The 22,682-nt window shown below is 39.2% G+C and overlaps 1 protein-coding gene across 1 annotated transcript in view; it reads right to left on the bottom strand.

The window, feature by feature from the left end:
• LOC124405323 overlaps window positions 1-22,682 on the bottom strand; it is a 346,482-nt gene that overhangs the window by 17,665 nt on the left and 306,135 nt on the right. The gene's annotated exons all lie outside the window — the stretch shown is intronic.

The following is a 22,682-nucleotide window of genomic DNA, read 5'->3' on the forward strand; positions in this document are numbered from 1 at the left end:
GCTCTATCGAATCCCGCCGGAGAACTGATTTTCTTTCTTTTTTTTCCTTCAAATATTTCACATTTCTTATAAATTTAAGTGTCTTGAATAGTGTTTACTGTAGAATCAATTGTAATAACTTCTTTTTTTAGTGGGAAAAGGAATTCTGAAAAAATCGTATAGGAGTTTGAAGAATTATAACTTTTATTCTTACTATTTTGTACTATTTATTCGACCATATTTCTTATTCACTATTATGCTGTTCGAGTGATGAATTACTACAAAAACTGGAATGATATAGATCCTAGAAGCACGGAAAACAATAATTACTACGGCATCTTGCGCAAGTTATAAATGATGTATTTTTGTGTACGCATTGTTTTTTCAAAACATCAGTCGCGAAGCAAACTTCGTTCACGTTCACGTTCATGAACGTGTCCTGTCATCAGACAATTTGGCCGCAAACCACGCGTATTTCATCATGCTACAGAAAATTGGTGGTGACAATTGATGGTGTACTAGAGACTGAATTTTGATTATCAATTTTAATTTTTCATTTTGATCACTGATAATTAATTCACCTGATAATTAAATTAAAACTGATAATTAATTCAATTAATTTCTCGGAAACGTCTGAGAAGCGCACCTTAGTACTACTTGCACCTGTTATACTTCTGGTCAGGAACTACACGTGTAAAAAAAATGGATCGAATCGGTGATGCAAGCATCCCCCCCCCCCCCCCCCTGTAAGAGACAACTGTTAGCAGGTGTAGATCAGGGAATTACAACCTTGCTATCTCTCCTTACCGTATTGGACTGGTAAGTGACTCGAAATGTCAACGCGGTACAAAGCAAGACTTTAACCACATGTTATGGCAGTGCCCACTCTATGATGACATAGAAATTGAATTGTATGGATAATTGAGTAAAATGATTACCGACGTATTACTTCACAAACCAAATGTTACTATAGGGTATCTATTGAATTTGACTTCATATTTCGATTGTATTAAATCATATTTCATCTTTTGGATTCAGTCTACGTTTTTTTGAGGTCTCCAGGAATTGTTTCGTACGTTCAACTTTATTTGCAATATTTATACATTGGACTTAAGCGCCAAATAAGATGATTTGGTCAAAATTGCCTGTGGTGGGCCGGTGTTCACCAGTAGTGGTCCGCGTGAAGTGTCAGTAGTGGGCCAGGCAATTGAAATAGATAAAATAAAGCTTCTACACGACTTTTCAGGTATGGTTGTGTATTTCCGTTGCATGAAAAACATTTATACACAGATTTACAGCATGAACAATGATTCTCGATGCGTTATAATACTAATATTTCGAATTGTACGAGGTGTTAAACTATTATTTAACATAAATATATGTTTATATTATGAGGCAGATACCGAATTATTTTGATTTTTTCTTTGTTTCAGATCCACGATTATCTGACATATTGATCCGGAAGACCTAAAAGGAAAAAAAATCGTCACAATCGTGATGTGGATGTTGTTTTGTTTTATTTGATATTTAATTTAGTATTATTTGGTATTTTTTTTTTTGTTTATGTTGTTAATTTTATTTGATATTTTATGTGGAATCTGTTGTAAGATTCTACTTATATTCTATTTCTGTTATACTTTCTGTTTCTGTGACAGGGGTTTCCTGTCGAAAATTTGAATCAATGAAGAAATAAACAATCAGAAATCAATCAATTTTGATCAATTCAATTATCATATTCATGGTGGGATAAGTTTTTAATCGCCGTAAAGAAATTTGTATTTATTAGACTAGGGGCTTCGCGCCTCGCGCTTCTGTGCGTTTCATTCGTTTATTGTTCAGGGAGTAAGAGATGTACTTCCTGGAGTTTCCCACACTAACCTTGTCACCCGATATATGATATATTCGTTAGGTATTTGATAATCCGAACGGTAAAATATTGTATTTATTTTAAAAATTTTAGTGGCCGCAGACAATTCGACATCACCGGCATGAGTACCATTTTTACTCATGTAACGCTTATAATCTGTAGAAGAATTAATCGGTAATCGATGCGATTCATCACCCACGATATAACCTTCGTAGTCAATCCAATTCTGTATAATATACGCAACGATGCCGTCTCTTCCCTTCATGTGATTCTCTTGCGTATTCCATAGGCAATATGATAAAGCCCTGAACAAGCAATTGCCATCTTCTTCAATTCTGACCACTTTTCCATTCATTTCGTACACTTTTTATGAATCTTTTTTGATTATTTCTTTAATTTTTCTTATATTTTCAATTTTCAATTGAAAATGGTGAAATTGTTATTTTATGCTACCATGCCTACTTTAAATGCATGCAGTTTTACCTTTTCCATTACTAACTTCATGCAACGATGTTAAGCATCGTCACATCGACTTATACCACAAATAACTGGTTCCTTCGACCTAGACTACGAATACTACGTAGCGCTGCCCCTGGACGATGAAAAACATCGTCCTTCTGAATACGCTTGTTCCGTCGACCTCGACCACGAATACTACGAAGCGCTGTTCCTGGACGATGAAAAACATCGTCCTCATGCAACACCGTTCGGCTCGTCTACGACTCACCTCCAACTCGTCTCAGGGCTCGTGCAACGCCTCGAATACGCTTGTTCCGACGACCTGGACGACGAAAAACATCATCCCTCTGACCTGGACCACGAATACGCTGGTTCCTTCGACCTGGACAACGAATACTACAGAGCGCTGCTCCTGGACGACGAACAACATCGTCCCTCCGACCTGGACGACGAATACGAAGCGCTTCTCCTTCACTATGAAAAACATCGTCCCTCTAACCTGGACCACGAATACGCTGGTTCCTTCGACCTGGACCACGAATGCCTTCAGGCGTCGTATCAATATTTTTTTATTAAACAGAGGGATTCTTTTTTTTTTTTTTTTTGAACCGTCAGTTATGGGTTATGAGCTCATGTACCAAGAGATTCGGCGCTTCGCACCTCGTACAGCTATTTCTGCTGTGGCTTCAACATGCATTGCCATGAGTTGGAATTAGAATTTCTGATTTGTCAGATTAATCGAACCCACTTATTTATAATTATATGTTAATTTGTCTATGGGATAAATTGCGAGGAAGGCGGTGCCAAGCGGCCGATCGAGTGAAGCTTGTCGCTGTCAGCCGCAGTCCGGCAGAGAATGTGGAGCCATGTTCTGCTTGAACTGCTATCTTCATGCGTCTTAAAAACGCTAACTTCATTTATTTCCACAAATCTTTTTAGTAGATAGAGAGATTTCTTATTTGAATTGTTCAATTCCATTCATTGTTTTGATACACTTTCATACATAGTTTTGGGAATGGGTGATTTAATGAGTTTGATTAAATCTGTAACAAATCCCTCGTCTAAAGCATTAACTGTTTCACTGTTGGGTGGAAAAATCAAATACCAGACATACCAGTAGTGGAACTCCCGGTCCACTACTGGCGATGCCTGGGATATTGCGGTCCTGAGGTGGGAGACCTCGAATAATTCTAACCTCAAACATGTTGTTACAAAGGGTAAGATCACCTGTCTTGGGGTTTAAGGTTCTAGTAGTCTTCATAAAGAAAAGACATGTAAGATACTCATATGTTCTAAATCCAATAAGGTTGCTGTATTAACCGATATTATTGTAAAAAACAGTCTTGTCTCAGACGCAAAATCTATCTGACGTTTCTTTAATAAACCACATATTTTAAAACTCTCACCCATAATTTTATTTGTTAAATCGTCAAGTGTAACATTATACGTCTGAGAAAGAAGTACCCCTACATGCCACAAATTCGATTTAATTCGAACTCGTGGAACGTCTACTGCAAACTCAACAAGCTGCACAACAAGCTGCCCAACAATAGCAGGACCGCTTTCTTCAAGCGCTGCAGCTTCAGCAACAAACTCTACAGGCCCTGCAACAGATGCAGCTCCAAGCTCAACACCTGGTTCAGGATCAGCAAGAGAAGCTACTCCAGACCCTTCAAGAGCGCCACAACAGTCGGAACACCAGTTTCAACAGCTGTTCAAGATTACTTTTTCAGCTCCTCATCAAAATACAAACGAGATTATTCAACAAGTAGATGGTACGGAAGGAAGGAGGGAAGAAATTCGTCCTCTATCATTTCCCATGCCCTCGACACACTCGATCGTACAGGACCAGGTACCTCAAGAAGGTCCAAGGTCTGTAATTATTCAGAGAGTGAAAGAACTCACTCTTAATTTATCTCGACCCGCTACGGGTAACGCGACAACTTTTGTTTTAACCTGTACCCGCTCTACAATTCCGACCGACTGCATTGGCAATACAATGCAGGGCGACAGGAGAGCTTTAGAATCTAATCTGATGTGTGGGGATCGTCACGAAAGGCATGAAATTCCAAGTTCATCACACAGACAGAATAATCGTAATTCTAATAATAATATTTTTGGAAACAGAATAAGTACAGATAATGTACATTTTATTGATATAACAAATTGCACCGGAAGCTGTCGCGAAATTTCACCAAAAAAATGCGGTGGTCTCCAATATATCTGCCAAAAAAAAATTAATTTCTTTAAACCTCCAAATTTTGATGGAAATAATTCATGGACCGATTGCGAAAGACAATTTTTCGCGATCAGTGGGATTCCACCACTAAAATTGTAAATCTTGCAGCTAGTCCGAGAAATCCTGCCTTAAATGTATTATCTTCAATGTCAAAAGATGGAATATTCGATTGTGAAAAGCTTAGTTCCGCGATTAAACTCAGATATGGAAATGATAATTTAATTTAATTATATATGACTCAAATTCAAATCAGAAAACAAGGTCTCGATGTAGATCTTGCCTCTCTCGGACAAGATATTGAACGTTTTTCCAGAGTAACAATACCTGGAAACGAAGAAGCTGGAAACTTTTTAGCCATACATGCTTTTATAAATGGGATTTACGATCCAGAAATCAAGCTTTCAGTAAGCATGTGAGGATTCCCTTCACTTCAAGAAGTTATGATCAAAGCTTTGGAGGTGGAAGCTCTAAGAAAACAATATTTCGGGTCAGGAAAACTTCGACAAGTAGGAGTTCAAGAAAGGCTTCTAATCAACAACAAGTTGATGAACGAAATAAACCCTCTCCCTGGCAGCAGCGTCGCGAAATTCTACCATTCGAAAGCCCTTACAATGTAGTCATTGTAAAAGGAAAGGACATGACTATATTCATTGTTTTGCGTCACATAGGGAAATTGATGTCGCTCTACGGAACTCTTTTAATACTTCTAATTCAAATTCAGATAGCTGGAGGAATAATAATAATAATAGAGATAAGGAATTACCAAATATGATTCCTAAAAATATACAATCTTCCAATTCAAGAGATTAAAAAAACTAGCTCTGGATAATTCAGAGGGGCGAAAATCATCTCAAAATATTCTGATAATAGCCCTATTTCCTGTCAATTTCTAATCAGAAATCTTAGACAAACAGGTCTTTATGCACACGGTTCAGTTAACGTAGTAAATTGTCTCTGGATGGTCGATATCGGGGCAGAGGTTACTGTAGTTCGTTCCAATCTCATAAAATCTGTTAAAAATTTCATTCCTTCAACCAATTTACGGACAGCCACTGGAGAGACCACTCCAGTTTTAAGGTGCTTATAAAGACCCTAGCAAAAAATTTTGCCTTGAAATAAGCTTGTGATAACGCTCGGGAAAGCTTTGCTTTAAAACGCTTGCAAATTGAATCAAAACTGTCAATGGTTTTCCAAGAGTTTTCCAAGGTCGGTACCAGATGTAAAGAAAGTTTAATACCAGTGGTTTAGGAAGTATAGTACCAAGGTATATGAAAGGCTTTTACCAATGGTTTAGAAAGGGTTGTACCAAGGCATATGAAAGACTTTTCCCAATGGTTCAGAAAGGGTTGTACCAAGGCATATGAAAGACTTTTCCCAATAGCTGAGAAAGGGTTGTACCAAGGTGTACGAAAGGCTTTCACCAATGGTTTGAAACGGGTTGTAAAGAAATCGAAATTATCGAAATCAGATAGCAACTTCTTTTTTCACGTATAATATTTGTATTGCTTGTCAGGGTTTAAACTACTCGTAATTGATTACCTACACTAATCGAAAAAACATACCTCGTAGAAATACGCCGCTAAACTTTCGGCAGTCGAAACCAACCCGGGATGGATGGGTCGCTCGCATTAATTAATCGCACGCTTTAACCGGTTACGCCAAACTTTTGCATGCGAACATTAATAAGTTTTCAAAACTTATGCTAACGTTTCAATGGCACTCATTATGTTTTTTATCGCTAGTCACGTATAAAATTTTATAGCAACTTTCGTTACATGAATATAACAAAAATGCTATAAGCTGAGATTTATACAAAGTTCAGACGTAAATTTTTCCATTAGGTCTTGTATTATTGTACATCGATTATTTTACATTTATGTACTTGGCATGTGGTTCACATTTTCGTCAAATCTTTTTCTTCCCACAATGATTGATCCGAGTAAAAGTAAATCACATCCGGATGTTTTTGTTGCGCCTAGTTTTTCACCTTTTCATGAGCATACGAAATTGACAATAGATAAAATATCTCTGGAATCTTTATCGTAATTTAGTATACGACTTTTGTTATTCATCTTTATCTAGAACACGCCTGGATCACCCGCTTACACTTTCGCCGGATGCGACACAGTAACACACGATCTCACCCAAATGCTAGTACAAACCTAATCTAATTCCGGCCACGTTGGATAATACAACCAGTTCCGACAGCTGAACTCAATTCACGAGGGTTTTCCCAGATAATAGCTGAACCAAAAGCATGAGTCGGAGAAAGTATTTGCCATTTGAATAACCTTGGCATTGCAGAAGTTTAAGAGCAAGTTTTTACTAAGTGAATAGGTAAAGCTAAAACAAGGGTTAAAACAAGTGTTTTCTAAGGAAATGGCCAAGGTGTTACCAAGCCTTAAGAGCGAATGTTTAGTAAGGTAATAGCCAGCCTATTCCCAAGGCTTACAGAACCCTTGTGTTAATTACCAAGTATGAGCAAGTTTTTAGCCATATGTGTCCAAAGGCTTTTCAGTTTAAGCAGTTTCAGCAGTTCAAGGCTTTTTTAGGATATACTCAAGGCTTTTTTAGGATATACTCAAGACTTTTGCAAGCTATTCTTTCTTACACGGGGACGCGGTGTACACCTCAAAAACGCGGGGATGCAAAACTACTATACCGCTCCAGCGATCAGAGTGAAACTTTGGCAGTTAATACCTTATATTGCCAAAAAGTGGAGCGACTTTTTACTTTCAAAATTTGGAAAAAAAATTTACAGATTGGTTACCACCCACAGAAATTTGCCAGATTTTCAGAGCTGCACTGAATGGATCGAACCATCCGGTATGATGCCACTCGGCGGTGATGAAACACACATTTTGAGCCCAGTCCCATGAGATTTGATGGTGAAATGACGAAATGGCAGCTGATCTGGTTTTCGATTACGAAGTACACCAAAATCTCATTTTGGCGACATTTGTTACCGACCTTTCACGCATGCCGGTAATTTTTTACCGACACTACACGCATACATCACCGGCATGCCCGTAATGACGGTAATAAAAATCAAAAAAAATCGTAAAGCTTTGGGATACACATCATTTTCGAGTCAATTCTATTCCCCGTTAGTTGAGCCATGAGCCACTGTTGTGTGAAAATGAGGAGGGAAGTCATTAAATACATGTTGAAAGACGTAGTTTTTCAACATTTTTTTCCGTAGCTTCACTTCAACTCGCCATCACTCTGTCAAAATCACCGGGAAAAATATTTAAAAAATCGTGTTCAATCTTTGAGGGTTTTTGCATGCAACGCCATTTGAATTTTGAAGAAATTCTTGAAATTGTGATCACGGTAGTCAATAATAGCCCAAGTGGTGATCTCAGCAACGGGTAACAATAGAAGATGCGCTATAGCTGAAAATTTTGAGAAAAATAATGGTAAGCGATTACCATTGCGATTTTATCACTTTGATCCGTTGTTTAACAATTAATTCGAGGTATTCCGCGTTGAGTTTTCGGGGCGGAATCACGCGCGCGGCGCCTATGGCTGTTGGGAACGCTGACTCGGGACCCGGCCTTCACTACTTCGGCTACCTGCTACCGTCGCACCGTGTTGATTTGATAATTCCATAGTTGTGGAAAAAAATATCAGACATTCTGATCGAGGTTAGAAGTGTTAGCACTATTACTGTACGCATCGATATCCGTATCAGGGTCATTGTCTTCTCCCAAGCTGATGATTATGGGTTCCATCTCCCTGTCTATACTGATGTCCGATCCTCTGTATGTAGTTTCCACATATTCAACATGCTTGATGCAATCAGACTGCGATGACGACGGTACCGTATTTATTGCCTCTGTACATAGGTGATGCACATTCTTAATTTTGAAGGTATCATTCTCTTTAGCAACTTTATTTTTCACGTACGCCCATATCAGCTCAATCGCGTTTAATTCGCAATGAGCGACAGGAAGCCAGAGTAACTTCACATTATCACCTCTTACTTCCTTAGCTAGTTTTTCAAGAACATACCCTTTAAGATAGCGGTAACGTTAACAGTGGTGCAAGAGATTCATTTTAATAAGAGAATCGAATGAGGTCGCATGTCCTGAAATAGGGACTTGTCATCGAATGATCCACTCAACTTTAGCTCGTTTTTTTACAAACTGCAGTTAGATTACGCAAATCTACGTCGAGCGTTGTGTGTTATGGAGCCTGGTCAATGACAATAATTGAATTTTCAGGTACAACAGCTAATACCTGTCGGAACCACTCTTCATAGTGCTCTGCATTCATTTCATCGTAGTAGCCGTTACTACTTTTCTTTCCTACGAAACACTTTATACAGTCTTTCAGAAACCGTCCTTGCTTCCGATATGTAGGATGATTACTCTTTTCTCAGCACCAGAAGAAGTTACAAACCTGGCGCCAAAACCTTCACTTTCTTGTACTGAGCCGCGATATTGGTCATAATTATCGCGATTATTCGGTAGTACGTGTTCGACCCAGCCGTGTTGTCGAGAGTGGTTGGCACCACACCTTGTCTCGTCGGCATAAAATATTCTCTGACCTGTACGTCTAAAATGCTCGATCAATCTCAAAAACTCAGACCTTTTTTCTGCTATTGCTTGACTTTCCATTAATACGGGCCGTTTCTGAAATTTTGTAAAGCTAAAATTTAGATTCTTAATAGTTTTTTTAACGTGGTGCTGCCGAATTCGGGCAAGTCCGGCACATCTTGGGTCAAATTTGCATGTGATTCCCCGACTGTTGGATAGCGTTTTTCGACATAAAAATTAAGGGGTATATAAACTTGTAGCGGGTGAAGCAACGTGAATTTATTAATTTTTTTTTAACACGATAATAAATGTTTATCGTAAAACTGTGAACAACATTGATAAGTACATGTTTTCATGTACTTGTGCAACTTTTTTCATTGAAAAATATTTCATAATAGCGGAACTACAGCTATATTCCAGGAGCGCTTTTTTTTGAGCATCAGCTGGTGGACATCATAACCCAGAAACGGTTCATCTGAAATCAGAATGTGAAAAGATTTTATTGCATTGGCTTAGGCCTGAGCGAAGGATTTTAAATTTTGTTGAGGAAAAAAAATTTTATAGCAAAAACCGAAAATTTAGCACTTCAAAAAATGAACTATTTGTTAAAATTGTTTTCGTTTTTTTTTTAATTAAAATTTTTACTAATCCTTCGTTCAGGCCCAAGCTAATGCAATATACCAATAGAATATTTTCACATTCTGATTTTAGATGAACCGTTTTTGAGTCATGATGTCCACCGTAACTGATGCTAAAAAAATGCGCTCCTAGAATATAGCTGTAGTTCCACCATTTAAAAATATTTTTCAATGAAAAAAATTGTACAAGTACATGAAAACATGTACTAATCAATGTTGTTCACAGTTTCACAAGAAACATTTACTATCCGGTCAGAAAAAATCAAGAAAATCACGTCGTTTCGCCCGCTACAAATGTATATAACCCCTTAAATATAGTCCTTCTAACAAGTCCTTTCAAAACATCATCGAACTCAATTGAGGTCCTACCTAGTTTTTGGTGCGGTTCTCGAAATTCCCCATGCTTTGCTTCGGTAGAAACACGAGCAACAGTTGATTTGAAAATTTGTAAACATGCTGTAGTTTTATCTACAACTCTGTTTATGTCAAACGTTTCACCTGTGTCTTTTTCTGATTGAAAAAATCCGCTTACTCGACAGATAATATTTTTCATTGTAACAGGTATGGTAGATCGAAAAGTAATTGGTTATTTCGATCGTGACTTCCTCTTCTTATGAGGCCTGTTCAGAGTTTTATGCGTGCTTGAATCAATCGTGAAGTCATCATATTCCACCTCAGTGTCACTTTGACTTTCTACCTCGGAATTATCAATTTCTCGTTCCTCTACAACCTCGCTTGGACTTATTCTCTGATTAATTTCATATTATTCAACAACCTCATTCGCACTGGAACTCTGATCAATTTCTATACCCTCATCCGTTTGGTATACATTTTGATCTTCAAGAATAATATTGTTCGGAACACAATTTCCACTGGCGAGAACTGGAAGGAGCAATTGAAAGTGACCATATTTATCATTTCCATGTCTCATTCCGATGAACAATAGGTACACAATCGGATCATTGTCAGCAGTGCTATAGCGTTGAGTGAAATCGCCTCTATCAAGACTCCGAATGACCGTAAGATTAATCTTGAACAATTCTGATGTAGCACGACATTTGACATTGAATCCAAAAGTACCTGATTTATTTATTTACAAACAATACTGATTTTTATTGCTAATGCGCAAATTATGCTGAACCCAAAAACCGTATTCTGACCACCGACCAACACCATGATTCACGTTTCCTTAGTGAATACCATAATGGCTTCTTTTATGTAATCCAAGAGCTAATGCTTTGAATAATCAATATCCGCCGCCTCCTGCATTTCGAATATCGTAATAATGATCACCTATACGGATATCAGTAGTCATTCTGAGGAGAGACTTGAGATTTGGAATAAGAGTTTTAAAAAAAAGTTCCCGCAGCTCACAGGAAAAATCGCAAGCACGTGCCTCCGATACAAACAATTGCAGAGCCAACGATATGCAGAACCAGAATACAATCTTAAATGAATAAATACGGTTGAATCAAAAACACAGTAAGAAATGATTGCCTGCGAAAGAATTTCAAATGAGCAACAGTATAAGATGCTATAAGAAAAATCTCATGTAATTCACAAGCTGCAACTATGTCGTAGTGTTCGATGCCTGAGCTGTGAGAAAGCGTCTTATGCGCATGGCCCCGAGACCTCGCTGCATAGATACTGTCGACTTCCGCAGCCATAGGCGCCGCGCGCGTGATCCCGCCCCGAAAACTCAACGCGGAATACCTCGAATTAATTGTTAAACAACGGATCAAAGTGATAAAATCGCAATGGTAACCGCTTACCATCATTTTTCACAAAATTCTCAGCTATAGCGCATTCTTCTATTGTCACGCGTTACCGAGATCACCACTTGGGCTATCATTGATTACCGTGACCACAATTTTTGGGATTTCTTCAAAATTCAAACGGCATTGTACGCAAAAAGCTTTAAAAATTGAGTCAGATTTTTCAAGTATTTATTCCGGCGATTTTGAAAGAGTGATGACGAGTTGAAGTTAAACTACGGAACAAAATGTCCAAAAATTACGCTTTTTAACATATATTGAATGATTACTTCCCTCTTCATTTTCACACAAGAATGGCTCATGGCTCAACTAACGGGGAATAGAATTACCTTGAAAATGATTTGCATCCCGAAGCTCTACGATTTTTTTAAAGTCAGGTATAGTGTGCCAAGTCCAAGTGTCTTGATTTTACGTACCAATAGCAATTCATTGCCTAGGCTGTCTCCCGAATCATGTCCGTAAGCACTGATGATAATTAAATTTTTTTTTAAATTTATTGCATTGTAAGAGATTTTAACTGTGAAAATACTCCAAAAACATTAGTTACTTCATGGTATGCTTTCATACGTTTGCTTAAAGCAGACAGTACGTTATCAATAATGACAACAAACACCTGAATTTCGGAACGTTGCGGCGTTGTTCAGGTGCTTGACTTTTAACAAATTCATCAAGTGTAGCAGAGCCAGTGAAATGGTCGTACTTTGTATTTCGCTTGCCACGTCTTAAAGTCTGTTGCTTATATTTTTCACAGCCGATCAGGTCTTTGGCTTTTGCCTTAATATCTGAAAATATAGGCCACATTGCTTGGACGTACCCATGTAACTATTCGTAAGGGCGTATCCCGTGTTTAGGTCTTTATTAGACGACTGCAACAAAGCACTAGTCACTTGTAAGCTTTCTAGGATTCTGTTCCACACAATTGTCATTATTCCCGTTTCCATCTTATTCATCTACTCTGCCTTTTGATCCACGTTATTGGAAATGTCATCCAAAATTTGCTTGATAGTGGTAAAATCACACAAAGTGCCTTCGTATGATCAGCTCGGTGCGATCACCTGGTGTCCGATAACCTATTCAAAATCAGAATTTTTGAACTAGTATCTTTGAGTGCCTTCGTAAGAAGACCCCACTGATAGGTAGAAAGGGAAAAATGTATAGAGGGGTAAAAATTTTCGAACAAAATCGTAGAAAATTGATGCTTCTGTACAGCAGTCTGCAGCACACTTAGCAAGCAAATTTTATGAATGTGCAAGGCATGGAATGTATTCTACGTTTACTTATTTCCTTAATTCGTACTTGTAAGCAGCTGTATTTTCCGCTCATGTTACTGGCGTTATCGTAGCTTTGCCCATGACAATCTTTGATATCAATGCCACTCTTTTTTAAGAAATCTGGTCAACTTTGGACGAGTTGTTTAGCAGAATGGTCTACCATGTTCAAGAACTGGACAAATGTTTTCACTGGTTCAGATGGAAGAACATAGCACACTATCAGCGTCAGTTGGTCTACATGCGATATATCTGGAGTAGAATCCAATGATATGGAATAGTATTTGCATTTGTTAATTTCGTAAATAATTTGATCCAGTATGCAGTATGCTCGTAATAAGCCTAAATAATTCCCATCGTAAGTTGAACCAACAATATCGTCACTATACCGAAACGCAAGACCTGGTTCTGCTAAAAACTTTATCAGCGCAATCATTTGTTTGAGGACTAACCACCAATATATTTGCTCATTGTCAGTCTCAATTTGGCTCACACATTGATTGTTGGTACGCGCATTCTTGTTTTTGCGATCTAACAGCGCAATTATCGCAATTGTCTGTGCGGAGTGCTTTCTTCATGTGTTTTCAACTGATGGTTCGCGTTCCTCCAGTCATCTAATCCGTAACCTTGCAAACAAAACAGAAAAGTCTCTCTTTGGTTTCTTAATAACATAACCAATCTCTGAAGTAAGTTTTATCCGTTGGTTTATGTTTGCATGTGAAAAATGACTCTTTGTAGAATTGTGGCTTAGTTTCTTTTCCGTACATTTTCTCTGAAGTCAAAAAATCATTGTTCATATGTTACAGTTCACTGCTTCTGTTTTAATCAGCCATTTACTAATATCGTTCTAGTATATATTGCTTTGATTTAGTTTTTGGCTTGCAAATGTGGTAATATTAAAAAAAATGCAATATCCCTTCAACTTCTCTCTGGCTTGAACATGACGACTTTGGATCAAGAGGACTTGCTGTGCCTTCAACTTCTCTTTGACTTAACCACGTGTTGGCTGAATTGAGAAGAATTGCGGTCTCTTCGACTGCAGTATCACTTCTAGAAAATGTGGCTACATCAGTAAGAGTTGTAGTATTACTATTATATAGGGTGCCAAATAAGTCCCGGAACGGCAGAATACCTTCATAGAGACAGTATTTCTGAAGAAGGTTATAGATAATTCTTCAATAACATTCAACGAGGAATTCCACGGTGACCTTCAATTTGACCTTGAATTTGATCTTCAAGGTTACTTCAAGTTTAACTTTTTTTTTATCGAAACTCCCTTTTTTGATACTGGCAATCGATAGAACGGAAAATTTTACGTTCAGATATATATTCAAAACGTAGAAAACGTTTGACCTTGAAGGTCATCTGAGGGGACACGTCAGTGAAACTCTAAGCTTTTTTGATTTGCTTGAAACTCGAACTCAAAATAAAGCTCCATAAAACGAGTGGTTTGAATTCGGTTCCAATCAATTATGCTCCATATTTGTCCAGTTATAATTTAAAATAACGTCAAAAACTGGTGTTTTTCGAAAAGCTCCTTCCGTTACAATTCTCATCGAAAGAATCTGGAAAAATTCCACAGCCGTAAGAGGAGCGTAGAGAACAAAAGTCACCATGGAAATTGCAATCCGACAAATTACTACCTAATTGTCCCAATAATTAGTGATTGACAATTTCCACAAAATTTCACAAAAAGTGTCAATTACCAATTATTGGGACAATCAAAAAATTGACAAAAATTGTTAATAGTAACCGATCTTCCTGGATACAAGTCACCAAAAGCTTCTAACAAGAGAAGTCAGTAATATGAATCTCGGCACAAATTTTGTAAATTTCAAGAAAAGAACTGTTTCGATACAATGTAAATAGTGAAACTGGTCAAAGTGATAATGTGCATTTTGTGCACACTGATTTGATTCGTATAATGTAATGAAAGAAAGTGATGTCACACGTTTCACATTCATTGGCTCAGGACTAAGTGAAACTATGCAAATTAGTAATAATTATTAGACTACATTAAATTGGTTAGAAGAGCTGCAGAGCCATCGGTGAGGCTATAAGACGCAGAGCTAGTAGTCGTGCGAAGCCTAAGTTTATGTTCATGTAATTGTGGAAACTTGGTTTGACAATCTATATCACCTCCGAACCAACTAGATGCTGTGATAAAACCATCTTAGAATAACCACGATTTTGGTCCAAAACAATTCTCTGTATTTCGAAGTTAACAATGTCTACCAAATGTAGTTTACACATGAGAAATTTGCACAAAATGTACTGATATCCCCCAAGAAGCAGCTCTGGTGCAAAAACCTTTTGTCAAGTACTTTAAAAATATGTTCATTACCCATAAAAATATCTTCTCTGGTCAAAAATGTACGCATATAATCACCTCATACAAAAAAAGATTCAAATCACATACTACTACCAAGTACGTATCTGTTAATTCGTAATGAAAGCATGATTGAAACTTGACCTTCAGCTTCCACATCTCTCTGGAATGACACCGCTGTCACACTGGGATCAGACTGAACCTAAACTTATCCAACTAGAAATTATAATTGGGTATGAATAATAAAAAACAAAATAACTCATACGTTGATGAAAACCCCAAAAAAATACCTCAATTAGTACGCGGTACTTGGGGGGGGGGGGGGGGGGGGCTCTTTCAAGACATGATACATAATTTGATTTATTCCTCAAGGTATTTTTCTATAAGGGCCCGCCAAGTACCACGTACTAATTGAGGTATTTTTTTAGATTTTCATCAAAGTATGAGTTATTTTGTTTGTTATTCATACTTAATTATCATTTGTAGTTGGATAAGTTATATCGTTACGCTATATCGCTATTCCAAATTGCCTTGGTATCGATCCGGTGCACGGTGGTAGAAGACAGCTTCTTTATGTTTTAGGAAAAGTTTCACTGCGAAGCGAGCAGGTATTTGAAGAAAGATTTGGCCGAGTAGCAATTTTTTGTCGCCTCTGAATAGTTTGGTAACCGTAAGGTGGCATAAGTCACCTTCAAGTTCTCAGCCAAAGTTTTGACAAAACTTTCTTCGATGGAACGGGGAAGTATTACGCGTTTTCAGCCCTACAGAACGCGATATTATACTTTTGTGTCAATGACATGAATTGAATACCGAATAGTTCAAACATTGAACTTCTGCGTGCACGCGAGATGTTGCAGAATAGTTTTGATATGAGATTTAAGTTTTATAATTAGAACATCAAACTAATTACAAGGAGAGTATCACACCTCCGGATCATTCGTTCTGTTAAAACTTGTAAAACTGTTTGCTTGACCCAAGATATGAAGGCCTTTTGTCGCTCGACTCATTTAATAATATACCACTATCAAGCCATTTATTGGTCCTTAGCTACGGCTCTGAACTAATTCAACCAACTTGGATATGCTGACTATGTAAATTATTCTTCAATGTGCAAACTCACCATTTTTCAACATTGATGCCACAGTGAGACCAGCATGCATTACTCAGAAACGAAGGAAATGGAGTTGACGAGAAGTCTGTATTACGCTGGTTTATGATAGTAAAGGCATTGCATCTGCTCCATTTGGATTCCTTTCAAATATTGCGCAACTGGCCTCTACAAGTATCAAACAGCCTTCAACGATTTCTCGTCCATTTCTTGACACTGTCAATTAGTTTTACGATATGCACCTGGTTCTCTTTTTCTCACAAATTTTCTTTTCCATTATTAAATGTTGGAAATCTTTAATTTGACGCAAGTTCTAATTGACACTTGTACGACATACACAGTAACTGCACATTCGATATAGAGTCAACCTTCCTTTTCTTAACAATGGCATTTATAAGCCTGCAAATAATCAAAAAGCATTAATTTTACTAAAAATTACATGGGAACCATTTTCAAAGCATTTATTTTCATAATCTATATTTCCGGAAGGTTATATACTTTGTAACGTGCTTTTTGCTTCACCCGGGTCAAGGCAGAAGGCACAAAAATAAAAGATTTACACGGCAAGCGGTCTTATCGGTGGCGGTACGCTTTGATACAATTCAAATAAAAATAAAAATAAAACATAACATTGCAACAAAATTAAACAATTAAGTATGATACGGCAAAATCAAGCCATATAAGCTAGAAGCAGTGAGCGGCAAGCGACCAAGCTAAGCGAATAATAAGCGGAGTAAATTCGTTAACAGTTCAATATCACATGCAATTACAGATTCGTAGCTAAGCAAATTCGTTAACAATTCCAGAACTCATAACAATACGAAACAATTCAAAAGCAAATTCGCTAGCAGTTTAACCTTCTCACAGGTATAAGATAATCCTCTTTCGCTTGTCTACAATATATCGGAACGGTCGCCTGTAGCGGCTTAACGGTGGTAGTTCCGCTCGGCAACAACGGCACAGGCGCACACACTCACTCACAGATTCTCTCTCTCTCTCGCACTCACGTACTTGGTACGCGGCCGGGAAGCGGCACGGTACTCGATATAGTACAAATTATTCGTTAATATTGGATGGCAGAAAATCACCGAATGAACAACCAAAGTATCTTACAGTAATAATGAAACAAAGTAGCAAACAATATCAGGAATACAGTTAATTGAAAAGCTTAGCTACCACGAGGCTCGCGGGCTTTCACACTCAAAATGGCCGACCGCAACCGCCCGGCAACCTGTTGCGAAGGGAAAAGTGGCCTGTGGCCGATAATAAGTTATAGCCAGCGAGATTCGGGGTAACGTCAGCCTACCTTGTTACAACGGCACACGATTCCGGCCTCTCGAACGACAGCTACTCTTTTTTTTCCAAAAAGAAGAACACTCGATGACAGTATTTCGAACAGTCGCAGCAATATAAGCAGAAATCAACGGTTTATTAACGCAAGCGGGAATCGAGAATACTCGGTACTAGAAGCGAAACAGTAACGACTACACAGATTCACAGCGCAAGGGAGAGTGAGGTGGCCACCCGCTCTCGATGAACGCGATTCCGCGGTGGCGCTACGGCGGGGGGGGGGGAGCAAATTTCGGCATAAGACCGGCGGAAGCCTAGGCAGTCGGTCTGTTCGCTGCGCTGTGCTGCGGGTTGCAAGGGCGGTCAGTTCGAAGGCGGAAGCGTCTTTTCGACATCGGAGTACCCAGGGGGAGGCTGAGTCCTGTTGTTTTTGGGTGCCGAGTGGCAAGGCCGGGCTTAGCGGGGACTCAGGTGGAGGCAACTCGACCCCTGGGCGGCAGCAGCAAGATTTCTTTGCTGGCATCGATGATCACGCGAGCAACAGCGCGACTACTGGGTCCGGGGCTTCCAACTCCTCGGCGCCGGTCGTCCAGTCGTCCCTCCGATTTCCCACGACGGCAGCGCAGGGTGGTTGTAGGGCAGTGGCGGTCACCTCAGAGAATTTTGCGGGGGAATGACGAAAAGCATTAGCCATAATACAAAAATCTTAAAGCTAACTCTGGCTGTTCATTGATGCGGCATGGCAGGACTCTCCCCTGCTCCTTAGGAGAGATTCACGCGGCCGCCTGGGAGTGGAGGTGCGGGTCGGTGACGGGCTGGTAGACTCACCACGTCACAACTTATGTAATGCAATGGTGCTAGCCGGGCCTCTTTAATTCATGGTTATGTTCATTAGATGTTTCTATGCGACAGCTCAAGATGAAAACCTAAACTGCGAATCATCACGAACTAACCAAAAACCATTATCTATCTACGATTAATTTTTATTGTTTTTGTTCAAAATAGGATAGCCTATCATAATCAACATTATAATCAAAAGGCCAAAACTTCGAAATTCCGCAGAGCTCCGCATCAAGTTTGCAAATTTCTGCAACAGCATGAATTTCATGTTAAAATTCGACGGCAAAACCTTCTGGTGGTCCAAGGGCCCAAATCTGGCCTCGAACGGAAAAATGATAGGGTTTCTCAAAAAACGATGAGATTGAACACTATACGCATGGTCGGAAATCAGACCGTACTAGGAAAGTAATAGTGAAAGTACTTGATATGACAGACCTACCGGAAGAATACCTGATGAAGAAGATAAAAAACAGGCATAACATAGTACCGACAAAGTGATATACCAGTTCAACCGGCTGTTCGCATACGTTGTAACTATCGAAATAGTATATTGTGTAGCTAGTGCGTGAAGCAGGCGATATCCGACGAGTGTGAAGTTTGCAGCACAAGCCGACAGGCGAGTGCTGCAATCACACGAGGCAGGTATCGCCTTCACGCACTAGCTACACACGCTATTTTTTGTAACGCATGCGTAGGAAAGTGTTATTTGAGAGGCAAGCCAATGCCGGTCTGCAGCGGAAAATGAAGTATATCGAATGCGCGCACGAGCCGCGAATCTTCCACAGCGGAAAATAGAGAATATCGAATGCGCGCATGCGCCACGAATCTTCTACAGCGGAAAATAGAGCATATCGAATGTGCGCATGCGCCAACTCTGTTATTCAGGAATAAGGTACTTCACGCACGCTACGTAAGCCTCGAAAATGACACTTTCCACGCAGGTGTTACAAAAAATATCATCCCAAACCAGACCACGCGCTCCAGTGCAAGAGATGTTTCCAGCGTGGCCATCAAACTACACTATGCGCTCTGTCCGCGAAAACTAAAACATTATAAAAAATTGTTGCCTGACAGAAAGCTTCAATGATGTTGTGCGGTATGTGCGACGAACCAGGTCACATAGCGATATCACCCAACTGTGCGAAATAGCAAGCCGCCATTCTCAAAGTACGGGAGATGAACTATACCACACACACGGGAGTACAAAGAGCAACCAATAACTTGCTCCCTTCTCGACCCCACTCTAACAAGGGAAAATCAAACTCAACAACAAAAACGAAGTAGTGGACCGTACACGGTAGACCAGCTAACCGGTTGACCACGGTAGACTAGCCTAACACAAAATATGTCACCATCAGCTGATACCCCTAGTGGCATTACTAGATAAGAACCAAGATCACAGCCGTCATATGCTACTGTCACTCAAACAAAAACGCCAAACACAGCCAAAAATGAGTAGGAGGATCTACCAGAATGATCCAGCCTTCGTAACCCGTACCGTCGGAACAGAACTACATAGAATGAAAACCAGAGAATCACCGACCACGCTGATGGACTGCATCCTATACATCGTTATCACACTGTGCCAGTCAATTTAATACTGAGTATCTTACAATTAAACATTAATAGTATAAGAATTCAAGTCAGTGAACTTAGGGACCTGAGAGCCTCACACTCCCCTGACATAGCGGTCATCAACGAGGAATACGCCCCTGAGAAATTTCAAGTTAATATACCTGGTTAAACCAAAATCGAACACAAAACCGCGCCTAAACTTAGCACATTTATGTACGTAAAGAATAAGGTAAACTGGATACAAATACCGTCATCACCATATCTAGAAGCATGTATTATTAAACTGAGCACAAATACGGAACCCATTCACGTAATAGGCCTCTACGCAGGATACCAAAATAAAAGACAGATCAACGACGAAATACAAGACATACTGGATATCTTTACTGATAGGAGACTGTAATGCATCCCATACAGCTTTCGGTCACCGGACAACTGACGCGAACGGCCGCATGATGATACAAGCACCAAATGAAGAATATGAATACTTCGGTCGGGATCAAGCAAGCCGACCATATGCTTGACACACCTTTCTCGATTACGCCCTTTGTAATGTAATAGAACTCTGGGAAATCTTCCAAACCTTAAGAAACACCGGTAGAGAGCACTTTCCGGTACTGGTAACTATTGAAATTACCGCACTCATAACTCACACCCATACTCTCAAGATCTTTGAAAAGAATTGATTGGCACAAATTTTGTATTAAAGTATCACCCTTGACATAATGGCACCACGAAAACAATTCAAAAATAAAGACAGGTTTTTCGAAACATAATACAAGCTATCGACAAGAGGAACGCTTCAAGACGCACACTACACAGGCACGGACAGAATCCAATTAAACTAGCAGAACACAGTAAATGTACAGATGAACTTAATAGCCTATACCAAGATTACTGGCAGACAAACTGGACACAAATAATCAAAAACCCCATGAACCATCACCGGAAACTCTTAAGAATTCAAAGATCCATGAAAAGATCAGACTCCGTAACCCTCATAATAAAAAATACGTTATTCCCGACAACTACAGCACTAACACTAGCCAAAGCAGCAATTGTACAGAACTCGGAAGTACTAACCGAACTACAAGGCACACGTATATACGACCCAGCTTTTCCTGTTGAACCGACAAACATACCCAAAATCCGAGCGAGCACCTATTAAAAAACACCAGGACCAGGCGGAATAACGGCCAAACCACTAAAATCAATGCACACTAGCATGGAACAACAATTACCAAATGTTTTCAACCACTGCCTGGAATAAAACTTTCATCTAACGGCCTGGAAACAAGGAACCTGCATCTTTTCCGCAATCACAACATGGTTTTAGGAAACACTTTTGCACGGTATCCCAGCTGACACGAACATTACACTGCATATAATCAGCAAATACACAAAGCTGCTCTGCATGCATGATAGCGATGGACCTATCGAAAGCTTTTTATAGTATTAATCATCAGGCAGTTGTACAGGAATTAGAAACTATGAACGCTCACACGTGATTAATTAAGCTATCAGAATCATGTATTACACAAAGATCAATTAGAAGCAGATATCAAAACTAGCTAACAAGGAGAATAGGGACCTCCGATGTCGTGGATCAGATTCCCGTTTCATGTGGTGAAAGTTTACGAACTCGGAATTAAGTACTCGGTCCAACCATTTTCAATCTTTATATATAAGATATCCCAAAAGTTCGAGTCATGACCTCTTAGTATGCAGATGATCTACGTATCATCAATAAAAACGTTAAACCTGACTTGGCAGCTCGCAAAGCGGTAGACTGCTTACAACAAGTCATGGAATATCAGCAAAAATGGGGGCTCCAATGTAATCCCCAGAAAAACCAAGCTATCATGTCTATCAACAGGGTGAAATACCAAAAAGAACTTTGATTACGGAACACCTGCATCCCTATCACCAACACGATTAAGTACCTAGGAGTAGAAAATTTGAACCCGAGAAACCAAATCGCCTATTTTAAAAATAAAGCCAGAAAAGTCGCTAACTCGCTACATGGCATGATAGAATCCAATAGCAATATAGATGCGAGAATAAAATAGAAGATCATTAGAGCCTTCATTTTCCCAATCTTAGACTATGGACTAGGAAGCCTCCTTCCACTAGTAACCAAAACCAACCTACAGAAGTTAGAAAGACACTATAAAGAAATTTTCAAAAAAGCCGGACAGTTACCGATTGAGTTCAATTCAAACGAATTGTACAATATAGTAAGTATATCATTATTCATAACCAGGCTCACCGAAAATTACTTGTCTAATCTTGCTGTTAAATAGAGGAAGGACTAGTTAAAGGTTAATTTTGAGTAAACATCTCCTGTTGTCTATACTTGAGATTTATTTTCACATGCTGGACGCATGAACAGGTACTAGTATAACACGAGTACAAAAGGTTATCCTCTCGAGCTCTATTTACTGCAAGCGCCAGTTGACGTCGCTATGTTATGGTACACTGCGGTATACAATATACATCTAGTACTCACAGAACACTTGCCACAGCTGACAACCATGTCGACAACTGCATAAAAGAACCGAAAGTCTACTCGAGACAATATAATATCCCAAAGAGACTCAACTTAGTCTGCCCGGAGACAAGGGTCTAGGCCCTCCCACATGTACATAACCCCTGTTAATGTATGAAATATGAGAGTATCGTAAATGAAGACAGGTAATGAAACTTTCGTATATACGTATGCGTGTTGAGCAAGACAAGTGTACACAACACACCTGTATGTGTGAGTGTGGATT

This window comes from Diprion similis, chromosome 4, assembly GCF_021155765.1.
Source record: "Diprion similis isolate iyDipSimi1 chromosome 4, iyDipSimi1.1, whole genome shotgun sequence".
In the NCBI taxonomy this organism is placed as follows: domain Eukaryota; kingdom Metazoa; phylum Arthropoda; class Insecta; order Hymenoptera; family Diprionidae; genus Diprion; species Diprion similis.